The following is a 26,254-nucleotide window of genomic DNA, read 5'->3' on the forward strand; positions in this document are numbered from 1 at the left end:
AAACGACGAATTTCCGAAGGAGGAGATCCCCATCCACCCCAAGACATCCCCAAGGCTCACGTGGAGCAAGAAGGGATCAGGATCAGTTGACCCCCCCGGAGGCCCGAAGGGCCAGGATCGATAACTGAGAATAAGGGAAGTAACGTTTCTCCCCAACACTTTCTGAGGTCATAACACCCAACTTTTAGACCTTCGTCAACTGAGGCGACCATTCAAGAGAGGTCAACGCGATACTCATCGGATGACACCCTAATCGAAGATACAAGCTTTCGATAGAAGTATAACAGACCTCTACTGGATCGGTTTTTGCCACAAAGACTGCCTCAGAGACTTGACGTTTCATACAGATAAGTTTTAAATAAGGTTATACACGGTTCATAGTATAGATAAAGGGTAATAAGTGGATGTAATTAACTTTAACCAGGGTTAATAATGTGTTCCTTTATGGGGGAGGAAGGTTATCCCGAGTTGTTAACCTAACAGGGAGGAGGATGGTCTGTCAGTCCTGAAAAGATATCAGGGAGGTTGGGTTTACATACCCATTTAGGTATTGAGTAAGGATATACATTATTCATGCCCCTCGGACAAATGGACTCATTCTGAGAGACACCCCATAAAAAACAACACTCCGACTCTTGGCAAGGTGTGCAAAGTAATACTTATTATTGTTGCACCCAGTGCTATTCAAATTTATACTCACAATATCTGCCTTCTCTCAGCATGACTCGATTCTGGGGTGGCACGGACATGTCTGAATTGTTGTTATCTCCAATCGCAGATCAGTTCTCGAAACCATATTTAAGTATTTAAGTATCTCAGTATTGTTTCATTCCATTGTTTTGGTATTGGTTAACCCCACAACGGTGGTGCACCTGTGCTTCTAGGCCCCCTCGGGAGGGAGGGAGCAGGGTGCTCACCGTACTAATCCGATTAATTTGTAAATATAGGAAGTGGGTGAAGTACATTCCACCACTTAATCGGTAATCGGTTATTGTAATTACAGGAGGTTGGTAACCCTCCACTAGACTTCGGTGTAACACTACAGTTCCCTCTGTTACCTCTTGGGATACCCCTATCCCGCCCAGACCCTTCCCAGTGTTTTACCCCTCTCCCCCCCATCAAGGATCCCCCACAACACAAAATGACCACAACCCTGAACCCTTCATTTAAGGATAAGGCGGGAGGATCCTTGGATCGGATCAAATTATACTCCCTAAACACCCGTGGCTTGAATACCCCTGAAAAGAGATCACGCCTATTGTATACATTATGGAAGGAAAAAATTCACATTGCACTTCTACAAGAAACTCATTTTCGATCTGACGGCATTCCAAAACTTACCGATAGAAATTTCCCCTTGGTATATCACGCCCCTAACAATACAGCGAAATCTAAGGGAGTGTCGATCCTGATTTCCCGGCGTTGTCCCTTTCAGGTTGAAGAAATTCTAAGAGACCCAAATGGCAGGTTCATTTTTATCCGCGGTTCTCTTTATAACCTAACATACACAATCGCGAGCATATACGCACCAAACACGAAACAAGTAGCCTTCTTCCGCTCTGTAACATACCAATTGACGGCCTTCCAAAGAGGTACACTTATCTTGGGTGGAGACTTTAATGTCCCATTGCAGCCGACTCTAGATACGTCCAATGGATCTTCATGTATTAAATTTAATGCCCTTAGGACAATCAAATCTAGCCTAACCACATTGTCCCTTCATGACGATTGGCGTACCCTTCACCCCAATGTAAAAGATTTCACATATTACTCCCCCTTACACAAGAAATACTCAAGGATTGACCACTTCTTCATATCACAGGCCGACCTCACCGTACTGGTGGATGCAACCATAGATCCCATGCTATTGTCCGACCACCACCCAATAACTATCACAATTTCAATACCCTCTCACCGGGCTAGATCACCCATCTGGAGACTAGATGACTCCATCCTGTTAGACAAGTCCAACATTACAAGCATCTCGAAGGTCTTATCTGATTACTTTCGAGAAAACACAATAGAAGATTCCCCCTCTCCACTGGTGTGGGCTGCACACAAATGTGTGGTGCGAGGATCGTTCATCTCTATAATGGCTAAAAGGGCTAGACTACGCAAAGCACGGATTGTTGAGTTGTCTGACAGGATCAAAGCCTTGGAACTTACACACAAACGTACGCTAGCATCCCAGGTACAAGAAGACTTAGTAAAAGCAAGAGAGGAGCTTCTTGGGGAAATTAGGAAAAGGCTTATACGTAGATATACCCTAACTAACAAACTGTTCTACGAACATGGTAATAAGTCGGGCAAACTCTTGGCCGCCGCCTTACAAAAGAAAAAAGCCTCTTATACCATTAACAATATTACAACAGCGGCCGGTAATTCCATTGTAACCAATAATGAAATTGCTGAACAGTTCTTAAAATATCTATCTGGCCTATACAATTTACAACCACCATCACCACCACTTACATTGCCGAATAGAAAGACCTTGATTGAGGATTTTCTAGCCGAACATTGTCCATCCTATTCCACACCCGAAGACATTAAGGATCTTGGCTCCCCAATCTCCTTGGAAGAAGCCACCCAAGCATTGAAACAACTCAAGCCTGGGAAAAGCCCAGGTCCGGATGGCTTGCCGGTCAGCTATTACAAAACCTTTACCGACCTATTGCTACCAAATTTTTTGACAACTTTTAATGCCGTCATTGACTCCCCTTCCTACAACAAAGACCTCCTGGAGGCGCATATTTCTTTAATCCCCAAGCCAGGTAAAGATACCACCCACGTTCCCAACTACCGCCCAATCTCACTACTAAATGTGGACATTAAACTATACGCCAAAATAATAGCCAACCGTCTTATTCCACTGATCCCCAGTCTAATTTCAACAGAGCAGGTGGGGTTTGTCCCAGGTAGAGAAGCCAGGGACAACACCACCAAAGCTCTCAACATACACCATTGGCTAACAACCTCTAATAAAGCTGGATTCTTTTTATCCCTAGATGCTGAGAAGGCATTCGATAGAGTGGCCTGGGATTACATGACAGCGGTGCTGTATAGAATTGGTTTACCGGCTCGTCTTGTCCAAATGATCCTGATGCTATACTCTGCTCCATCGGCGCGGATCAGAGTCAACGGCCACCTATCGAATGCCTTCTCCATAGCCGATGGAACTCGTCAGGGTTGCCCTCTTTCCCCCCTCATTTTCATCCTTTTAATGGAACCCCTCCTCAGAAGATTGCAGGCCAATGCCGCTATTAGGGGGATTGAGGTCCGGGGGAAGCAGTATAAGATTGCCGCATATGCGGACGATGTTTTGATGTTCCTCTCGGACCCAATCACTTCGATTCCTAACCTCCTATTAGATTTCAAATTATTCAACTCATTATCCAATCTCCAAATTAATTTTGATAAATCAATAGCACTAAACGTTACCCTGCCGACCACAACAATAGACTTATGTAAAAAAAAATTCCCCTTTAAGTGGGAAACAGAGTATATCACATACTTAGGTATTAAGATCCCGAAAAACCTAAAAAAACTGTTCGATCTCAACTTTTTGCCTGCCCTGACGTCCATTAAGACAGACATGTCGGATTGGAACAAGGGAAGAATTGTGTGGTTTGGCAGGGCAGCAGTACTTAAAATGAATGTCCTCCCGCGGATTTTATACCTTCTTCAAGCAATCCCCATTAAGCTCCCACAGACCTTTTTTAATACATTTAAGAGACACTGTAGAAATTTTCTCTGGGCAGGTAAAGCTCCGAGACTAAGTTGGGCCAAATTGATCCAACCAAAATGGAACGGCGGCCTGGGCATTCCTGACATATCTACTTACCACAAAGCTTGCCTTCTCACGAGACTTGTTGACTGGCACCTCCATGGGTCTAACAAAGATTGGGTCGAATTGGAAAATGCATACCTTAAATTTCCCATTTCCCATTTACCCTGGATAAAACCTGGATCAATACCCAAAAACTGCATAGAACATCCATTAATCGGGCCCACGATATTTAATTTTAAAGCGGCATGTAAAACCCTCAAAATAAACCCCTCCCCAGGTCCACTGACGCCTCTATCGCTTAGCCCAGACTTTCCCCCCGACGTAACCTATACTCACCCAGTATCGGATCCGACTCTTCAGACACTCCGAGCACACCATTTTTACCACAACGGCAATTTTTTAGCATACCCGGATCTAGTCACCAAGCTTCCACACATTTCCATTTCAGTTTTTAAATACCTTCAATTTAAACACTTCTTTAGCTCTACCCAGTCAAAATCGTCGTGGTGTAGAGATCTGTCACCTCTGGAGCAAATATGTGCTTCCAGGGATCCTATGCGCCATCTGATCTCGAGTTTATACTCCTTGCTTTCCCAGGATAAAGTTCTCATCACTAATACCCGAACTGCCTGGGATACCGACCTTACCGTACATCTATCTGACGAGGACTGGAAACGCACTTGGGAATACACACATAAAGGCTCTATCAGTGTAACAGCACAAGAAAATAGATTTAAAATATGCACTAGATGGTATCGGACACCTGACAAGCTACATAAAATTTACCCGACAGTGTCCTCAAATTGCTGGAGATGTGAGGGAGCAGAGGGCTCATTCCTACATATTTGGTGGGAATGCCCCTCATTGACCCAATTCTGGAAAACGGTACACGAGCACATAGTCCAGGTCACCACTCTGCCGATAGCTCTTTCCCCGGAACATTTTTTACTACATTACTCTCCCATAACAAAATCGAAATATCATCATTCTCTGGCGCTCCACCTAGTGAACGCGGCCACACAATGTATCCCTCTGTACTGGAGATCCAAAACCCCCCCGACAATTGATGACTGGCTGAAAAGGGTAAACAAAACAGAAGAAATGGAAAGACTAATCCATCAAGCCAATGATTCACATGAAAAATACAGACACACATGGGCAAATTGGTTGCATTACATAGAATCCCTTGCACAACCAACGATCCCCAGTCCTACAGATCCTTCAACAACACCGGGGAGAGGAAATGTCGGTTAACCGGAAATCTCACCCCCCGCTTAGCCATTATCCCTCCCCACCGCTTCCATATAGTGTCCACCAAGAACAGAAGGGAACCATTGAGTTAAGTACAAAGCAGCACTAGGCAAGTGCGTGCTGATATTTTTGAGAAAGAAATCTTCTTACTTGGGGGTTTCGTCCCCTACATGTCACCCACAGATTGCTCCCTTTACGGGGTGGGTGGGATGGGGGAAGCCACTTCTCATTCTCTGAAATGTTATCTGATTAAAGATGTTCTGTCTTATTCTGATTGTCCTTTCATAAGGTTTATAGAATAGTTACCCTAATTTCCACGTCTTTTATTTCTAAAAAAGCATATGAATATTTTCACTGCAGGGGTTTTATTCTGCTGTCCCTAATTTGAATAGCTTGTTTATGATATGTTACATATTTACCACCGTATGTACTGCTTTACTATGAACAATTCTGTATTGCATAAATACTCAATAAAAAAAAAAAAAAAAAAAAATTTTCCTTAAAAAAAAATAATAATAATAAAATAATAATAATATCATACAATCACATATACCCACCGCTGATCCAGAGGAAGGCAAAAAAAAAACAGCAAAGCATGATCCAATTTGCTACAGCAGGGGAAAAATCCTTCCTGATCCCCTGTGAGGCAATCGGATGTTCCCCAGATCAACTTTACCTATAAATGTTAGTACCCAGTTATATTATGACATTTAGGAAAGTATCCAGGCCTTTCTTAAAGCACTCTACTGAGCTGGCCAGAACCACCTCTGGAGGAAGTCTATTCCACATGTTCACAGCTCTTACTGTGAAGAAACCTTTCCATATTTGGAGGTGAAATCTATTTTCCTTTAGACGTTACGAGTGCCCCCTTGTCCTCAGTGTTGACCGTAAAGTGAATAACTCAACACCAAGTTCACTATATGGACCCCTTATATATTTGTACATCTTCATTATATCCCCCCTTAACCACTAGGGGTCCGCGCTATAGTCGAATGACGGCTACAGCGCGGACCTGAAAAGCCAAGTGGACGTCAATTGACGTCCGCCCCTTTGCGCGTTCCCCGCACGCGCTCCAGAGCGCGCAGCGGGGAACTTCTGTGCTGCCCGTGTCCCTTGGACACAGTCAATTACAGATCGCCGCGAACGGCCAATCAGAGTGGCCGTTTGCTAGGCGATCTGTGTGGCCAATGAGAGATGATCTCATATGTAAACATATGAGATCATCTCTCATTGCCGTTTTACACAGAGACAGCGGTGCTGTCTCTGGAGAGGAGACCGATCTGTGTCCCTTGTACATAGGGACACAGATCGGTCACCCCCCCCCACCTACAGTTAGAACACTATATAGGACACACATTTAACCCCTTCCTCACCCCCTAGTGTTAACCCCTTCAATGCCAGTCACATTTATACTGTAATTAGTGCATATTTATAGCACTGATCGCAGTATAAATGTGAATGGTGCCAAAAATGTGTCAAAAGTGTCCCATGTGTCCGCCATAACGTCGCAGTCCCAATAAAAATCGCAGATCGCCGCCATTTCTAGTAAAAAAAAAAAATAATAAAAAATAATAATTCTGTCCCCTATTTTGTAGGCGCTATAACTTATGCGCAAACCAGTCGCTTATTGCGATTTTTTTTTTTTTACCAAAAATATGTAGAAGAATACGTATCGGCCTAAACTGAGAAAAAAAATGTGTTTAATTTTTTTTTAAATTGGGATATTTATTATAGCAACAAGTAAAAAATATTGTATTTTTTTCAAAATTGTCACTCTTTTTTGTTTATAGCGCAAAAAATTAAAACCGCACGGGCGATCAAATACCACCAAAAGAAAGCTCTACTTGTGGGGAAAAAAGGACGTCAATTTTGTTTGGGAGCCACGTCGCACGACCGCGCAATTGTTAGTTAAAGCGACGCAGTGCCGAAAGCTAAAATTTCACCTGGGCAGGAGGGGGGTATATGTGCCCAGTAAGCAAGTGGTTAATGTCCTCTTCTCAAGAGTGAATGAATTCATTTCCTCTAATCTTTCCTCATAGCTGAGCTCCTCCATGCCTCTTATCAGTTTGGTTGCCCTTCTCTGCACTTTCTCCAGTTCCCCAATATCCTTTTTGAGAACTGGGGCCCAAAACTGAACTGCATATTCCAGATGAGGTCTTACTAATGATTTGTACAGGGGCAAAATTATATCTCTCTCTCTGGAGTCCATACCTCTCTTAATACAAGAAAAGACTTTGATCGCTTTGGAAACCGCAGCTTGGCATTGCATGCCATTATTGAGATTATGATCTACCAAAACCCCCAGATCCTTCTCCACTACGGATCCCTCCAGTTGTACTCCTCCTAGTATGAATGATGCATGCATATTCTTAGCCCCCAAGTTTTTTGTTTTTTACATATTTTTTTTAATTGGTTTTTGTATCCTATAGTTACTTGCTATCAATTAATAAATATTTTTTATATTTAGGTTTGAAACTTATTTTAAAGGAATGACATACCGGTAGTTAACAATGATTTATTAGACATATCGATGAATGAATAAATGTGTCAAAAAAGAAAACAATATCTACAAAAAGGGGTACTGTCTCTGGATGTACAGTAATATATTACTGAAGTGGGGCTCCCTAAGTAATAGACTTTACTTGTTTGGTGAGAGAAGAAGTGGTGACAATCACCACTGTTTTTTATACACAAAAATATGTACATTTTATCGTTTTAGTGCTTCAAACCCTTAAAGATATTTTTTTAACATTTAGGAAGTATTATAAAATATTCTAAAACATTTTTGCTTATAGAGACAATGGAGATGTCGTTCTGAAATAATGGCAGAACCACAAGTTCCCATATTTTTTTTTCTGTACAAACTGTTACTATTGTGCCTTCATACTGAGGACGGAGGTCGGGTACAGAGGAAATGTAATGTAACCAAATCAGGCTAAAAAAAAACATAGCATTCTGGGCTTTAATGAGTGCACAGCAGAATACATTTTGGAATTTTATCTACAGAAACATTAACATATATATATATATATATATATATATATATATATATGAGACAAAAAATGGTAATGAACTCAGAGCATCAAAAAAGTGTTCAAGTCCTCAATCACAAACAGCACTGGTGTTGGTACTGATATGTGGCATAAATAAATGACCAACTCCATTGCAGTATATAAAAGGATGATAGAGTGCAAACATTCAAAGGAAAAGTCCGTGGGTGATCCTAATGGAAAAGACAGCGTGCACCTTCCACCGCAAAATCCAAAATCTACCTCTTGGGACAGACAATCCCCCTCCGGGGTTCACACTCACCAGATAAAGATTAAAACAGGCAATGTATGATCTCCAAAAGGATGTAGCACTTGTCACAATCCAGGGATATGTGTAACCGCTAGAGCAGTGGTTCTCAACCTGGGGGTCGGGACCCCCTCGGGGGTCAAATGTTGATTTGCCTGGGGTCACCAAATCCTGGGCTGTTCTTAAGGTCTGCACTGCTCTCCCAGACTTTTCGCGGCCACCCAGCAGGGCTGTCCCTTGAGCCTGTGGCCACCCAGCTGGGCTGTTCCTGAAGCCCGCGGCTGCCCACCCAGCCTCATTGCAGCCACCCATTCGGTTCATGGCATGGCTGGCCCTATGTCCTGATTTCGACATAGGTGTCACTGCTGTAAGACACCACAAAGTTGGAGACACACCAAGCCGGAGACACAGTGAGTAACACTACCTGTGATTATAGTTGCCATTAAAAGTCCCCACTACAGTTCTCAGATCAGCAGATGACCTTGATCAAGAGCATCTAAGTTGGCTGATCAGAACTCCCCACCACCAGCACTGCCACTGAACCACCCCCCCAACAGCACTGCCATTGATCTCAATCCCCACCAGCACTGACACTCATCCTATTCCCTCCACCCCCCACCAAGGAGTAAGAGAAGGAATACAAATTGAGAATACATCAAAGGGAGAAGAAAAATGGAGAGAAAGAATAAGAGAAAGAACAAGAAAGACGGCTATAGAGAGGGATGAGGGAAAAAATAAATTAGAATAGAGAGACATATAGCCAGATTCAGAGCGAGTTACGACGGTATATCAGTAGATACGCCGCCGTAACTCTGAATCTGCGCCGTCGTAACTTTAAGCGTATTCTGGAAACCATATACGCTTAAATTAGGCTAAGATACGAGCGACGTAAGTCTCCAACGCCATCGTATCTTAAAGTGTAATTTTTAGGCTGGCCGCTAGGTGGCGCTTCCGTTGAGTTCGGCGTAGAATATGTAAATGACTAGATACGCCGATTCACGAACGTACGGGGATATGTACACGGACGGCACATGCGCCGTTCGTAAAAAACGTCAATCACGTCGGGTCACGAGTAATTAACATAAAACACGCCCCCATCCTCATTTGAATTAGGCGCGCTTACGCCGGCCCCATTTACGCTACGCCGCCGTAAGTTAGGAGGCAAGTACTTTGTGAATACAGTACTTGCCTCTCTGACTTACGGCGGCGTAGCGTAAATACGATACGCTACGCCGCCGGAAAGATGCGCCACCGTACCTGAATCTAGGTAATAAAAGGGAAAGAAAGGAGAAGAAAGAGTGGTAATGTACCATAAAATGTACCGTAAGGGGTTTTAATACCGTATGAATTGAAGGGACTCTGGGAGCGCTAAATGTCCATGGGTTAGGGGGCACAAATTACTTGTCTTGCCTTGGGTACTGACAACCCACGCTACGAAAATAATTTTACTGTTGGGGTCCCCACAACTTGGGAAATTTTATCAAGGGGTCACAGCACTAGAAAGGTTGAGAACCAGTGCGCTAGAGGCTCCAATTCTTCAGCAAGCATGCGTTTTCCTGTTGGTACTGCGATGCTGCATTTAGAGGATGCAAGTTTTAGTCCAACATGTGCCCTGATAGCTGGTCAGTTCTTTCAGTGTCTAAGATCATCCTTTTATATACTGCAGTGGAGTTGGTCATTTATTTATGCCACATATCAGTACCAACACCAGCGCTGTTTGTGGTTGAGGACTTGAACACTTTTTTGATGCTCTGAGTTCATTACATTTTTTTGTCTCATTTTCACTTTATTTAAACAGCTGCTTAGATTTTGTCTTTCTTTTGATATTTGTTTGTCAAAAGGGAGCTGTTGGGAGTGTATGGTCCTCTCAGTCCACCACACATCACTGTGTAGTTGGAATATTTACTTATTGCAAATTGTTCAATATAGGCGCTGGGAAGTGTATAGTACACCTGTTATATATATTTTAAGCTTGTGTATGTTCAAATGCATTTAGAGATAAATTGTGTGTGTGTATATATATATATATATATATATATATATATATATATATATATATATATATATTGTAAGGGGTTAGCTCGGTAGCGGGGTGTGTGACCTCCTGAGTGGGTTCACTACACACTGAATTATACAGAGAGGCAGCCGTGGGTGGTTGAAAAACAAGGGTTATGGTTTATTCTTCCATATTGCTGCAAACAAGTGCAAGCATCAAAACAGCATAAACGAAATAAAACATAAAATAAACCCTGGCCACTTGAGCCGTCTACCTTCACAACACAGGAACCTACCTATGGAGTCTGGCACAGCCTACTGCTGGGCAGACACTGCTGGTGTTCCAGCAGTAAACAATAGTCTTTTTGATTTTCTTATCACACAGCAAAGATATCAACAACCACTTCACCTTCAGAAGTCTTCCTCAGCTCACTGCTCTCCTTAAGTCAACAAGCCTCAGGATGCAGCCTTGAGTAGTAATCCTCTGGACAATTTATAGAGGCGTTAATTTCCTCATTCTGAACAGCTGAAGCTATTCAACGTCCTTAAACCTTTCTGGCTACCTCTGCAGCCGACACCTGATAGTAATTGATGAATTTTCTAAACAAGGCAGAAATGTATCTCCCGTCTGTGACAACACCCCCAGATTTACCTGGCTTCCTGTCACAATATATATATATATATATATATATATATATATATATATATATATATATGTATGTATGTGTGCATTTGTGCATGTGTGTATATTTATATTTGTAGGGACTCCAAATATAGGGAAAATGCGCATGGTTAAAAGAGGAAATTGTTAAAAAGAGCCTGATCCTACAGTATATACCACACACAAATTCCAGTTTTTGTACCCACACAGCATTCCTTTGTCAAAGTTAGAATCGCTTGACTGCTTGGTTTATTTTATCCCTGTGCTCAGTGTATAAAGATTCTTTGTTGAAGGAAAAAAAAAAAGTTAGAATCTCATTGACACAAGAACCTCAAGAATCTTCTTTTATCTTTTTTATATTAACTCTTCTGTTGCCAATACTTTTTTTTGCCAATACTTTTCTACGCACAAAATATGCACATAGGGCCAGATTCACAAAAGGGTTAAGACGGCGTATCTGCTGATACGCCGTCGTATCCGTTTCTATCTATGCGGCTGATTCATAGAATCAGTTACGCATAGATATCCCTAAGATCCGGCAGGTGTAATAGTTTTACACTGTCGGATCTTAGGATGCAGTACCGCGGCCGCCGCTGGGGGCATTTCTCGTCGTAAACCAGCGTCGGGTATGCAAATTAGCACTTACGGAGATCCACAAAGGTTTTTCCCTTCGTGAAGTCGCCGTAAGTGTTAGTTTGCCGTCGCAAAGATAGGGTACCTTTTACAAAGTGTAAAGTTAGTACACCATGTAAAAGTCTACCCGTCTTTCCCACGTCGCTGTCAATTTTTTTTTTTTCCCGCCGCAACTCTTTTTTACCCGTCGCGATTCACAAAACCTCGGCGCAACGTAACTTCGCGCAAAGCACGTCGGGAAAATAGCGTCGGGAGCATGCGCAGTACGTCCGGCACGGGAGCGCGCCTAATTTAAATGGGACTCACCCCATTTGAATTGGCCCGCCTTGCGCCGGACTGATTTAGGATACACCGCCGTAAATTTCCAGGTAAGTGCTTTGTGGATCGGGCACTAACTTGGGCAATTTGCGGCGGTGTAACTTAAATCGGAAAAGTTACGTTGCGCCCGCTGGTTGTGAATCTGGCCCAAAGAGCTTATACTTTGTCTGAGCCTTACTTAAAGAACCTCAATAAAGCATCTGAGAACTACTTGGCAATCAATGACTGTTGAGGCATTGCTAAGGAGTAGGCAATGTATGGCACAACTTAGAGCAGTGTTTTTCAACTCCAGTCCTCAAGGCGCCCCAACAGGTCATGTTTTCAGGATTTCCCTCAGATGAAACGGCTGTGGTAATTACTAAGGCAGTGAAACCAGGGCCGGTGCTAGACTATTTTGCGCCCTAGGCGAGACCAGCTACTTGCGCCCCCCCCCCGAAAAAATAAATCTAAACAAACTCAATAATTTTAGCACCAGAACTGGTCCAGGTGGAGAGGGGGTTCAGCCAGGTGAAAGGGATAAAGCCAGTGGACAGGAGGGGGGTGCAGGCAGGTGGAGGGATGGAGCCAGGTGGACAGAAGGGGGGTGCAGGCAGGTGGAGGGATGGAGCCAGGTGGACAGGAGGGGGTGCAGGCAGGTGGAGGGATGGAGCCAGGTGGACAGGAGGGGGTGCAGGCAGGTGGAGTGATGGAGCCAGGTGGACAGGAGGGGGGTGCAGGCAGGTGGAGGGATGGAGCCAGGTGGACAGGAGGGGGTGCAGGCAGGTGGAGGGATGGAGCCAGGTGGACAGGAGGGGGTGCAGGCAGGTGGAGGGATGGAGCCAGGTGGACAGGAGGGGGTGCAGGCAGGTGGAGGGATGGAGCCAGGTGGACAGGAGGGGGTGCAGGCAGGTGGAGGGATGGAGCCAGGTGGACAGGAGGGGGTGCAGGCAGGTGGAGGGATGGAGCCAGGTGGACAGAAGAGAGGGGTGCAGCCAGGTGGACAGGAGGTGGGGTGCAGCCACATGAAGGGATAGAGCCAGGTGGACAGGAGGGGTGTGCAGGTAGGTGGAGGGATAAAGCCAGGTGGGGGGTGCAGGTAGGTGGAGGGATGGAGCCAGGTGGACAGGAGGAGGATGCAGCCAGGTGGAGAGGGGAGGTGCAGACAGGTGGAGAGGAGAGGTGAGGTACAGCCAGGTGGAGAGGAGAGGGGAGGTACAGCCAGGTGGAGAGGAGAGGGGAGGTACAGCCAGGTGGAGGGGTGCAACCAGGTGAAAGGAGGATATGGCCAGGCGGACAAGAGAGGGGGTGCAGCCAGGTGGAGGGAGGATATAGCCAGGTGGACAGGAAAGGGGGTGCAGCCAGTTGGAGGGATGGAGCCAGGTGGACAGGAGGGGGGTGCAGCCAGGTGGAGGGAGGATATAGCCAGGTGGACAGGAGAAGGATTGCAGGTGGACAGCAGGGTGCAGCCAGGTGGAGGGAGAGGGGGTGCCGCTAGGTGGACAGGAGGGGGGTGCAGCCAGGTGGAGGTAGGATATAGCCAGGTGGACAGGAGAGGGGAGAGCAGCCAGGTGGACAGGAGAGGGGAGAGCAGCCAGGTGGACAGGAGAGGGGAGAGCAGCCAGGTGGACAGCAGAGGGGGGTGCAGCCAGGTGGACAGCAGAGGGGGATGCAGCCAGGTGGACAGCAGAGGGGGGGTGCAGCCAGGTGGACAGGAGAGGGGAAGTGCAGCCAGGTGAAGGGATGGAGTCAGGTGGACAGGAGAGGGGGGTGCAGCCAGGTGGGCAGAAGAGGGGGGTGCAGCCAGGTGGACAGGAGAGGGGGGTGCAGCCAGGTGGACAGGAGAGGAGAAGTGCAGCCAGGTGAAGGGATGGAGTCAGGTGGACAGAAGAGGGGGGTGCAGCCAGGTGGACAGAAGAGGGGGGTGCAGCCAGGTGGACAGAAGAGGGGGTGCAGCCAGGTGGACAGGAGAGGGGGGTGCAGCCAGGTGGACAGGAGAGGGGAAGTTCAGCCAGGTGAAGGGATGGAGTCAGGTGGACAGGAGAGGGGGGTGCAGCCAGGTGGACAGAAGAGGGGGGTGCAGCCAGGTGGACAGAAGAGGGGGGTGCAGCCAGGTGGAAAGAAGAGGGGGGTGCAGCCAGGTGGACAGCAGAGGGGGGTGCAGCCAGGTGGACAGCAGAGGGGGGTGCAGCCAGGTGGACAGGAGAGGGGGTGCAGCCAGGTGGACAGAAGAGGGGGGTGCAGCCAGGTGGACAGAAGAGGGGGGTGCAGCCAGGTGGACAGAAGAGGGGGGTGCAGCCAGGTGGACAGCAGAGGGGGGTGCAGCCAGGTGGACAGAAGAGGGGGGTGCAGCCAGGTGGACAGAAGAGGGGGGTGCAGCCAGGTGGATAGCAGAGGGGGGTGCAGCCAGTCTCAACCCAGTCTCCATTAACCCCCCCTGCTCCTTCTTCCATCATCCATCCCCCCTGGGCCCTGCTCTGCTTCCGCCATTCCTCCCCCCCACTGTGGGGGGGAGGAATGGCGGAAGCAGAGCAGGGCCCAGGGGGGATGGATGATGGAAGAAGTAGCAAGGGGGGTTAATGGAGTATGGAGACTGGGTCGGGTGGATAATTAATAAAGCAGGAGGGCATAATGGAACTGTAAGAAGGAGTGGGGGCCCTTCCATTAAGCCCTCCTGCTTTATTAATTATCCACCCGACCCAGTCTCCATTAACCCCCCTTGCTCCTTCTTCCATCATCCATCCATTCTTCTTCCCCACCCTCACCTCCTGTGCGATTTTCTCCAATCTTCCAGCGCGGGACTGGGTACTGTGTCACTCTGTACTACTGCTGCAGCCTCTGTGGCGCCAGCAGCGGAGGGCCGCCCCTTCAGTGACGTCAGACGTCCTCCTGCGCGGAGGAGGACGTCGTCACTGAAGTGCCGTGCCGTACAGTCCCGGACCCGGCGTCATCCATCACCTCACCAGGCAGTAACTTAAGGATGGGAGTGGGGACTGGCTGCGCCCGGCCCGGGCAACATCCAGTCAGCAGCTGACAGGCGCTGCGGCGCATTAGCACACCGGAGCGGGGCGGCGGCAACTCCGGATCATAAAGTATTAAAAAAAAAAAAAAAAAAGTTATTTTTCCGCCCCATCCCAGGCTGCGGACCTGCCCGCCCCATGCGGCCGCTTGGTCCGCCTGGTGGTTGCGCCGGCCCTGAGTGAAACTGATCGAATCACCTGTGCAAAATAATGGAAAGCCTGAAAACATGACCTGTTGGGCGCCTTGAGGACTGGAGTTGAGAAACACTGACTTAGAGTATAGAGTGTGCAGAAATATGTGATGGACAACATAGCCTATAGGGTGCAATGATCAAGGATCATACAGCAAAGCATCACAGCAGACGGAGTATAGTGGTCAACATATGCAGTGTAGTGCCCCTTATGTTTCTAGTCAGTGAACAGAAGAATGCCACAGCATTGGTGGTCAGCCAGAGGAAGAATGCCCCTGCGTTGGTAGTCAGGTGGAGGACAAATGCCCCAGTGCTGGTGGTCAGAGGAAAGATACCCCAGCATTAATGGTCAGTGATAAAAAGGATTCCCCAGCTCTAGCGGACAGTGGGAGGAATACCTCATCATTGATGTCAGTGGAATAAGCTAGCTTCTGGCTTTGGTGTCCGTGGTTTGTTTTGCTGGTGTGAGCTCGAGATCAGTCACATACATGAGTGTTTTTTTGTTTTTTTTGCTTGAAACATGGATGCTGCTGTGTGCTGCAGCTTCTGTTATTGGGAAGAGCAAAATTCATGGACATGTACAGGGATGCTAACTTGACTGTTGTATAATCTATGTCATCTCAGATTTGTACCCCTTACCCGCATTGCTATACCTTAACCAGTAACTTAGACCAGACCGAGGGTGTGGAGTAAACATTGCCGTAGCAGCCTCCTTTATTTAAAATTAAACGTTTAACATAACTCAAAAAACAGATTTCCAAAAAACCCAGGGTGTGATCAATAATGGAGGAAAACTTTATTAGAACTTTTGTACCATTCCTGCACTGCGGCCTTCTTCTTCCGATAACAGGCCTCAAGCCGACTTCCTGACTCAAAGACAACTTGACCGCAGTGCCCCATTTCCATTAGTTGCAGCTAAGCCTCCGCTTGCTGTAATCCCAAACCTCAGGACCCATACCAACGACAAGTCCTGCCCATGTTCTCCTGGTATTTCCTCCTCCTGCAACACGACCAACACCCGCCACTGCCACGACTCAGGCAAACGTCATAATCTGAATAGATAGGAAAGACAAAGAAACAAAAACCCCCCCAAAACAAAACCAACTTATATCAGCTTAGGGAAGGGTGGGTGGGAAAATTCACTAGGGGCAGTGTTACAGCTGTGGGCGGGCTCTCCTCTTTTATATCGCCCTGCCCTACCCATCCCCTGTTATCACATCCAATCCCCTGCCTTCTCACTTTCCTTCCCAGTTTAACCCCCGTCATGCCCGCCCTCCGCCTATGGCATTCTCTTTTCTTTGGCTCCGGGCTTTTCTTGACTGTTGTATAATCTATGTCATCTCAGATTTGTACCCCTTACCCGCATTGCTATACCTTAACCAGTAACTTAGACCAGACCGAGGGTGTGGAGTAAACATGGCCGTAGCAGCCTCCTTTATTTAAAATTAAACGTTTAACATAACTCAAAAACCAGATTTCCAAAAAACCCAGGGTGTGATCAATAATGGAGGAAAACTTTATTAGAACTTTTGTACCATTCCTGCACTGCCGCCTTCTTCTTCCGATAACAGGCCTCAAGCCGACTTCCTGACTCAAAGACAACTTGACCGCAGTGCCCCATTTCCATTAGTTGCAGCTAAGCCTCCGCTTGCTGTAATCCCAAACCTCAGGACCCATACCAACGACAAGTCCTGCCCATGTTCTCCTGGTATTTCCTCCTCCTGCAACACGACCAACACCCGCCACAGCGCACCACTGTAAACACCTTTACAGTTGGGCGACCCTCCACACCCTAAGGGCCCTCTGAATCCCGTCCTGCAGCCCTAGCACCCACATGTCTATTCCTACGTCTGTCAAATGCACCCCGTCCCTGCGTAAATACCGCCACGTCCCCTCCTCTAGCTCCTTGTGCCTGACGACCAACCCCCCCGTTCCTCTCCATGAACCTCCCAATGTCCCTGTTCACCTTTCTCCTGGCCCTGTTGATGCCCCCCCATGATCTGGCAAGGCGCCACGACGTGCGAGACACCATGTCAGACCATACAACCACCATCTCCGGAAAAGCCATGCGCAACCTGAGAACATCAAACTTTATGTCCTTAGTCAGGTCTAACATGGACTTCAGGCCTAGGTCGTTCCCGCCCACGTGCAAAACCAAGACGTCGGGCGCTCTGTCCAACCGCGCATATTTATGCACCTCGGGCACAAGCCTGCTCCAAAGCATCCCACGAACACCTATCCATCGAATCCTAGCCTCCTCCCTAGGAAACCCCAGCTGTCTACCTCCAGGTCTGGCCTCGGCCCTCTTCGCCCCCCAATACACGTATGAGTGCCCCATGATCCATATCAATGCCGGCTCCGAACCTGTAAAACAAAAGAAAATTCTCCAGCGTAACCCAGCCGCCCCACTACTAGCTTCGCAACCACACAGTTATCACTCAACCCCCCCCAAAGTTCCCCTTTCTCCTGCTACTAGACTAACAAATGAGGGCGGACATAGATCCTAAACCTATTAGACTCCCATCTCCCTATTTTTTTCACTGACTCGTCATCCAAACCATTCCTGGCTGCCTCCGTAGCTGTTCCGATCCTAAACGAGTGGGCTGAATATTCCTTGTCCGCCAGACCCAAGACCCTCAAACCCGAGCGAAATACCGCCGTGAATTGAAACTTGGATAAAGGGGACCCATCTGCGTGTATCAAGAAGGACTGCCCAACCTCCGGGCGATTTTCCAGAAAACTACTTATCGCCCCCACCGGACAAACCGGCGACCCCGGCACCCCAAAGACCATGACCCTCTTCCCTTTTCCCAATTGATCCGTCTTGGATCTCCTCAGCCATAGCGTCACCCTATCCTTCTCGCAACTTACCTCGGTCCTCCAGATCCCTCCCTGTATCTTCTTGGAGGGACTGACCAATTCCCCTATCCGAAAAGCCCCAAAGAAGGCTAACGCAAATGCCGCACGAAATAATGCGACTTCATATGCCGAGGCGCAGACCTCCGGCAAACACTCGAATAAACCCTTCAGCACCCCAAACGACACTGGCCGTCTGGCATCCCTGTTGGGTTTTCCCCGCCTATACCCTTTCAGAGCCTGTCTCACCCAAAATTCTTTAGTGAAATCCGGTAGCCCCTGCCATTTCAATAGAAATGCCAATGCCGCCACTTTCTTATTCAGGCCAGACACTGAGACCCCCCCCTCCATTAACCTTGCCACAAAGTACAACACTAGTAACCGTCCATCCGGACCCTTGACTTCAACCCCAGTGTCCCGGACAACCTCCTCCCATTCCTGCCAGACCTTGCTGTAGGCGGCCCACGTTGTCTCACTCACCGACCTGCGAATCCACCCCTGCGCTACTCCAAGGCAATTTTCCACAGACCGTCGGGACAGGTGAGTCCTTTTTTCTCCGCCTCCGGCACCAACTCCCGAAACCTGTCCCACTGAAAACGAGACAACGCGTCAGCGATGACGTTTTCAACCCCGGGGATGTGCACCGCATAAAGAAATATATTCAATTGCATGCAACGTAAAGTTAGCCTCTGTAGCATCCTCACCACCGGTGGCGATGACGCAGACATTTTGTTAAGCACCTGAACAACTCCCATGTTGTCTATGTGGAAACGAACCTTTCGATCCCGAAAGGACTCACCCCACAGTTCCACCGCCAGCACCACTGGAAACAATTCCAGGAGCACCAGATTCTTTGTGAAACCCGCCTGTACCCAACTCGGCGGCCAAGCGCCCGCACACCATTGTCCTTGAAAAAAGGCCCCATATCCCGTGGAACCCGCTGCGTCTGTAAATAACTCCATGTCATAATTGCTAACCGGCCCCGCCATCCACATGGCCCTACCGTTAAAGGACTCCAGGAAGCTGAGCCACACCCGTAAGTCCTGCCTGTGCGTTTTACCCAGCCGGATAAAATGGTGCGGTGAACGCACCCCTGCCGTGCTGGCCGACAGCCGTCGACAAAAGGCTCTACCCATGGGTATAATGCGACAGGCAAAATTGAGTTTTCCCAGCAAGGATTGGAGAGCTCGTAATGTAACTTTTTGAGACGCCAACATACCTCCAACGTCTTCCTTCAGCGCTTCCACTTTGCCCTCCAGCAACCGGCACTCCATGGCAACCGAGTCTATCGTGATCCCCAAAAAGGTGATCTCCGTCCTCGGCCCCTCTGTCTTGTCCGGGGCCAACGGGACCCCAAAGCATTCTGCCATGTGCTCCAGTGTCCCCAACAGTACCGCACACGTCCTGGATCCGGTCGGTCCCACGCACAGGAAGTCATCTAGGTAGTGGATGATGGAACTCACCCCCGATACTTCCCTGACCACCCATTCCAGAAATGAGCTGAACTGCTCGAACAGAGCGCATGATATCGAACAGCCCATGGGCAGGCAACGGTCAATGAAGAACTCCTCATTCCAAGTGCACCCCAACAGGCGGAAGCTGTCGGGGGGTGCACTGGTAACAGCCGAAAGGCGGCTTCCACGTCGGCCTTGGCCAACAGTGCCCCCTGACCGTAATGCCGCACCCAAGCCACCGCCGCATCAAAGGAAGTGTACTTAACCGCACAGGTGTCGGGGTCTATGGCGTCATTCACCGACCCCCCTTTCGGAAAAGAGAGGTGGTGAATCAAACTAAATTTGTTAGGCTCCTTTTTTGGAACTACCCCTAACGGCGACACCACCAACTCGGGCAAAGGAGCCTCCGTGAACGGGCCCGCCATGCGCCCCAGCGCCACTTCCTTCCGTTGTTTCTCCGAAACCACGTCAGGATGACGCAAGGCCGACCTCAAGTTCCGAGGAACCGGCGGAATATCCCGCAAAGAGCATGGAATCCTAAATCCCTCCCCAAAGCCCTCCTCCAGCAAGCGGGCGGCCTGTCTGTCCGGATATCTACTTAGAAACGGGCGCATCTTTTCCACCCTCACCGGCGTCGTCCCTTTTGCTGCCAAACTCACCTGATCGCCCTTTTCCTTGTTTAAAACATCTCGCCTGGGTGTGAGATCCCCCGCATCCAGAACATTCATGTTTGAATCTGCATGAAGACCCAAACTTGCAGTTGCCGGCGTTGTATTGCCAACAGACCCCTTTCGTTTTACTGGCCGACTGTCCAGAGGAAGACGACCCGCCGGCCCCGTCTCGAAAAAACTGATTCGGCGCCCGTGCAGCCGTCATAAGGCGGACCCACAAGTTTATGTCCTTGTGGTCCCACCTTAAATCCGGACGCATAGCCATCCTCTGCCTAAATTGTTCATCGTAGCGCAGCCAAGCTGTGCCCCCATAAACCCTGTAGGCCTCCCCAATAGAGTCCTGGTACCCAAAAAGTGCCGCCCCGCACTCCGGCTTCTTAGTGCTAATCACACTAGCTAGAATGCCGAAGGCCTGCAGCCAATTTGAGAAAGTACGCGGAATGAGCCGATACCTACGTTTTTCCTCGTCCCCTTTCTTGTAGTCGTCCGGTTTCACCCTGTCCAGGTTAAACTTCTCCAGGGGCAATAGGGAAAAGATCTCACCCTTACCTATTTTCTCGCGTACCTCAGCCTTCAAGTGTGTCCCCAACGGCCCTTCGAAACATATGTACATTTCGCACTTGGCCGCGTCGTTTAGCCTGACTATGTTCTGCCTTTCCACCGGCGCCTTGTCAGTCTCTTCCACTTTTTTCTTTTCCCCTTCCACCGCAGGCGTCGCGGGGGGTGCCACAACGGGCGACGCGGGCTGAACCCCCCCAGTATCCGCCATCCCTGTAGCCGCACCCGCTAACCCACCACCAGTCTGCGGGGCCCCCCACGCCCCCGCGGGGTTAACTTCGCCCCCCCCCTGCTCAAAACGGGACACCAGCTCCTTGATCCCCTCTAAGAACCCCTTAAAACCAGCCTCCTCCCCCCTAGGACAACCCGTCCTGGTCACTGCCTGGCTACCACTGACCCCCCCATCTCTGTCCCCAGCAGTAGCATCAGTAATAAAAGAAGACTTACCGGGTTGCCTGGGGGGTATTGCCCCAGCCGAACGTCCAGACTCCACCGCCGCTGCAATCGCCGCGTTGAAACCCTCATCTTCAGATCCGGAAAGTTCCCCTTCCGACCTGTCTGCTCCCGGATCGACCTCCACAGATGAAAACCCTCCAGGGGAAGGATCCCTGGAGGTGCAAGGTCCTGCCGCATCCAGACCCCTCCTCCTCACGGCGGACCCGCCGACCGATTTCGCCGCCGATTTTCCCGCTCGGGGGGGGCTTAATCCAGCCCTGCAGGCCTCACTCCATCTGGCTGGAAGACCCGGCCGCCGAGGTACTAGGCCCGCGGTCCGCGGCCCTGGATTCGTCCTGCCGAGGCCCCTCCCCGCGACAGGCCGCATGGTGCGAGGGGCCCGCGCCGTCCGGTTCCAGACGGCGAACGGGCGAATCGGCCGACCCAGAGCTCCTGGAGCGGCCGCCCGTAGAGCTGCGCTGTTGCTGGGGATTCCGTCCGGTAACCCCCCCAGCGGGAGCGTTGCGGCACTTGGCGGGGGGGGGCCCGACGGGGCCCGAGTAGCGGGATTCCCTGGGCGCGTGGCTCTTGGGGAGAGGTCAGGGGAGAAGCGCTCAGGCGGCTTGGACCGCCTAGCTCGCGCTGACTCTCTCCCCCTTGTCTGCGGACCCGCCGCAGGCGGATCCATGATAGGCCCCAGGTTCTCCTGAACCCAGTCTTGCCCCCTGGAAGAGGCTTCGGCCCTGAGCTCCTCTAGCAGCTCCTGGATGCGGGACATGATGAAAATTCACTAGGGGCAGTGTTACAGCTGTGGGCGGGCTCTCCTCTTTTATATCACCCTGCCCTACCCAACCCCTGTTATCACATCCAATCCCCTGCCTTCTCACTTTCCTTCCCAGTTTAACCCCCGTCATGCCCGCCCTCCGCCTATGGCATTCTCTTTTCTTTGGCTCCGGGCTTTTCTTTCACACAACTTCCTTGAGAATCAGCCTTAACAACTGCTAGATTTCTAAACCCCTCCTCATGAAGTGGGACAACCGAGAAGACTGCTTAAAAAGAAGTGCAGAGATAAATATCTGCAGACCCCCTTGCAACCAAATATGTCACTTTACCTTTCCCCAACATTTGAATCCACATTTGGGGTGTGGTTTGCTCCCATTTCTTCATCCTCTGGTTGCAGGTGACTAGCTATCAAGTAATGGAGGATAGTGGCTTGCAGTTGGGGGCCAGACACTCAATAAGGAACCTCTTCATCCCCTTGTATTTTCCCCCATAATGCTGTTTCGCAAGTGTTCAATGGTTTGCTTACCTTGGCCAGATTCTCGTACCTGCGGCGCAGCGTAACGTAACCCGTTTACGTTACACCGCCGCAAGTTTTCAGTCTAAGTGCCCGATCCACAAAGCACTTACCTGTAAACTTGCGGCGGTGTATCGTAAACACGTCCGGCGCAAGGCGGCCCAATTCAAATGGGGCGGGTACCATTTAAATTAGGCGCGCTCCGGCACCGGACGTACTGCCCATCCTCCTTTCTCAAATTTCCCGACGTGCTTTGCGCGAAATTACAACGCGCCGACGTGTTGAGAATCGCGACGTGCGTAACGTACTTACGCCGGGAAAACAAAAAAATTCAAAAGCGACGTGGGAAAGACGGGCATATTTTAACATGGTGGAGTAATTTTACACCATGTTAAAGTACCCCTAACTTTGCGACGGGAAACTAAGACTTGCGCCGACGTAACGACGGGAAAAACCTTTGTGGATTGCTAATTTGCATACCCGACGCTGGTTTACGACGCGAACTCCCCCCAGCGGTGGCCGAAGTATTGCATCCTAGGATCCGACGGTGTAATTCAATTACACCTGTCGGATCTTAGGGCTAGCTATGCGTAACTGATTCTATGAATCTGTCGCATAGTTAGAACGGCCCTAAAACAGAGATACGACGGCGTATCAGGAGATACGCCGTCGTATCTCTTTTGTGAATCTGGCCCCAAATGTCCAGCATCATCGGCTCTAACAATTAATGTTAGCACTGAAATTATGCAGACACTGCTGCATGGGATATCACTCCACCTTACAGAGCTGGCCTATAGCTGCTGGTGGTGCTGGAACATGCATTTCAAAACTAAACAGCAGGATACGTACCTGACCTGTGAGACTAAAGCCCTGTACACACGATCGGTCCATCCGATGAGAACGGTCTGATGGACCGTTTTCATCGGTTAACCGATGAAGCTGACTGATGGCCTACACACCATCGGTTAAAAAAACGATCATGTCAGAACGCGGTGACGTAAAACACAAAGACGTGCTGAAAAAAAACGAAGTTCAATGCTTCCAAGCATGTGTCGACTTGATTCTGAGCATGCGTGGATTTTTAACCCATGGACGTGCCTACAAACGATTGTTTTTTTTCTATCGGTTAGGTATCCATCGGTTAAATTTAAAACAAAATTGCTTTTTTTTAACCTACAGTATGGATAATTAATCGATGGGGCCCACACACGATCGGTTTGGCCTGATGAAAACGGTCCATCAGACCATTCTCATCGGTTTGACCGATCGTGTGTACGTGGCAACAGGGTTTGGCAAAATCCTGGAGCAGTTCTGCAAGGGGGTGCATTTTCATCAGTGTATTATAAATCCAGTGCTATAGAGGAGTATTACATGTTCCTTTTGTTGCTCCAACTTGAAAGGAGAACATCACATTGCTGTGAAATTCATAGTGAAAATAATAGTATAGGTTTATTGAAGTCTAAAGATTATTTTTATGTAGGTACTACTTCTATTTTGTGCATGTGAGTTCCCTTTGTTTTATGTTACCACATACATGTAGTATTTAGTGTGGTAAAGTTACTTTATCGGAATAATCAGAGTTCAGGTTATAGCATACATTTAGAGATGCTAACATGCAAAAATTCTAAAGTGTGAAGGTAATAGTTTTTTTCATTTTCTGAACAGTGTTTGTATTCTTTTCCTATTTTATGGAGGAAGTCGCAAGAGCGTGTTGTAGTAAAACTGTTGTAGGAATATTAGACGGTATCCCTCAGTTCCATAGGGTGAAGAATGTAAGTAGTTTACAATAGAATATGTTGTTCCATATAATTACCATTAATGTAAGCCCCGGTTCACTCTATAACCTGCAAGTGAATCGCACAGGAAATGCACATTCCTGTGCAATACACATGTGATTCAGTGCAGTGCAATTTAAGACCATTAATTTTGAATAGGCTCAAATTGCATTGCATTGCCACAGTTCAGGCAGTGTTTTTTGGAGCTGCATCACGCAACCAGTTCGCATTGTCATTTTGTAGCATGTGATCCAATGCAGGCAAATCACATGTGATTTGTTTGGATGTCATTAACTTCATATCGACACCTGCAGTGGATCGCAAACACAGTGCGATTGCAATGTGGTGCGGGAAACACGCAGGGATCACTGTGTATCCTGCACAGCATATGTGAGAACCTAGGTTACAAAAAAAACCTCTATATCTGTCGCCCCCATGGTTTTTTTTTTGCCCTGACTTACCTAAACACATGGTGATAACACTAGTGCAGGAACAAGGGCTGGGGCCATGTTTTTTTCAGGAGTTTGTAAACTCATTCAATTTAAAAATTTAAAAGGTTTGTTAATTTAGTTACTTTGACTGAAACTAATAGCTAGATTCAGGTAGAGTTAGGTCGGCGTATCAGTAGATACGCCAACCTAACTCGGAATCTGCGCCGACCTAAGTTTAAGTGTATTCTCAAACAGAGATACACTTAAACCTATCTAAGATACGACGGCTTGCGCCGTCCTATCTTAGGGTGCAATATTTATGCTGGCCGCTAGGTGGCGCTTCCATTGCGGTCGTCGTAAAATATGTAAATCACTAGATACGCCTATTCACGAACGTACGCCCGGCAGACGCAGTACAGATACGCCGTTTACGTAATGCTTTATCAGGCCTAAAGTTATTCCAGCTTATAGATGGAATAGTAATATTAAAGTATGGCCGCCGTTCCCGCTTCGAAATTCGAAAATTTTACGTTGTTTGCGTAAGTCGTCCGTGAATAGGGATTTACGTTGTTTACGTCCACGTCGAAATCAATAGGCCCGTGCGGCGGACTTAGCCGCAATGCACACTGGGAAATGTAGGTGCCCGGCGCATGCGCAGTTAAATAAAAACGTCAATCACGTCGGGTCAAGCCTCATTATCATAAAACACGCCCCCTCAGACAAATTTGAATTAGGCGCCCTTACGCCTGCCCGCTTTAGGCTACGCCGCCGTAACTTAGCAGGCAAGTACTTTGAGAATCAAGTACTTGCCTCGCTAACTTACGGCGGCGTAGCCTTAACACGCTAAGCTACGCCGCCGCAAAGTTAGGAAACCCTACGTGAATCTAGCTATAAATCTATAATCACTTTGCATATGTTTGTAGACAATTTCTGATACAAATATGTGCTTAATGAACTCAAATATTAAAATGTAAGGACAATCCAATGCCATTTGAGTATCATAAAACCATAATCAAATAGAGAATGTTCCAACTTTTTTGAATAAGCAAGTCCAGAAACGATTTGTTCTAATATATGTGTAGGCATACATTTATCACATTCATCCATGCATTGCTGCTTTAAGAATCTAAAATCTGAATTGATACTTAATGTATTAAGTTGATAAACTTTTCACCTGCTCTTACAATCAATGTATGAAATTTACACCTTACCTTAAATGATGTATCTTTATTTCTTTTGCATTTAATGTCCACAGTTCCACATAGTTTAGTCAGTAACCCGCAGCCACAAGACTATATTGTTAGCAGAGTATATGTAACAGAGAATTAACATGCGTTTTGGGCACTTGCCTAGGTTCTTCTTCTGAGTAGCATTCCCCAAGATGCCCCAATCAGAAGTCGTTAAAACCACACAGGAAATATCACTTAGATCATAGTTCTGGGTGGTTAGACAATAATTTAGAAACACACTAGCACTTTTTTTGCTGCTTTTCTACGCCCTAAATACACATTTAAATGAATGCAAAATATCAAGCATACATTCCGGACTTTTAATGAGGCAAAAGAAGAATCATCTTCTATTGTTTTGACTATTTTCAACTAACAAATAATTGGGTTTTGATATGGGTTGCTACGTTTTGCAAATCACC

General features: G+C 48.0%; 1 protein-coding gene across 1 annotated transcript in view; it reads right to left on the reverse strand.

Annotated features, from left to right (window-relative positions):
* The window catches only part of GRAP2 (GRB2 related adaptor protein 2), a 750,180-nt gene extending 724,204 nt beyond the window's left edge, over positions 1–25,976 (reverse strand). Inside the window, exon 1 of the mRNA XM_040359581.1 lies at positions 25,818–25,976. The gene's annotated coding sequence lies outside the window, so the exon portion shown is untranslated. The remainder of the gene's footprint in view (positions 1–25,817) is intronic.
* Positions 25,977–26,254: the final 278 nt, after the last annotated feature.

The sequence above is a fragment of the Rana temporaria genome, chromosome 7, assembly GCF_905171775.1.
Source record: "Rana temporaria chromosome 7, aRanTem1.1, whole genome shotgun sequence".
NCBI lineage: Eukaryota > Metazoa > Chordata > Amphibia > Anura > Ranidae > Rana > Rana temporaria.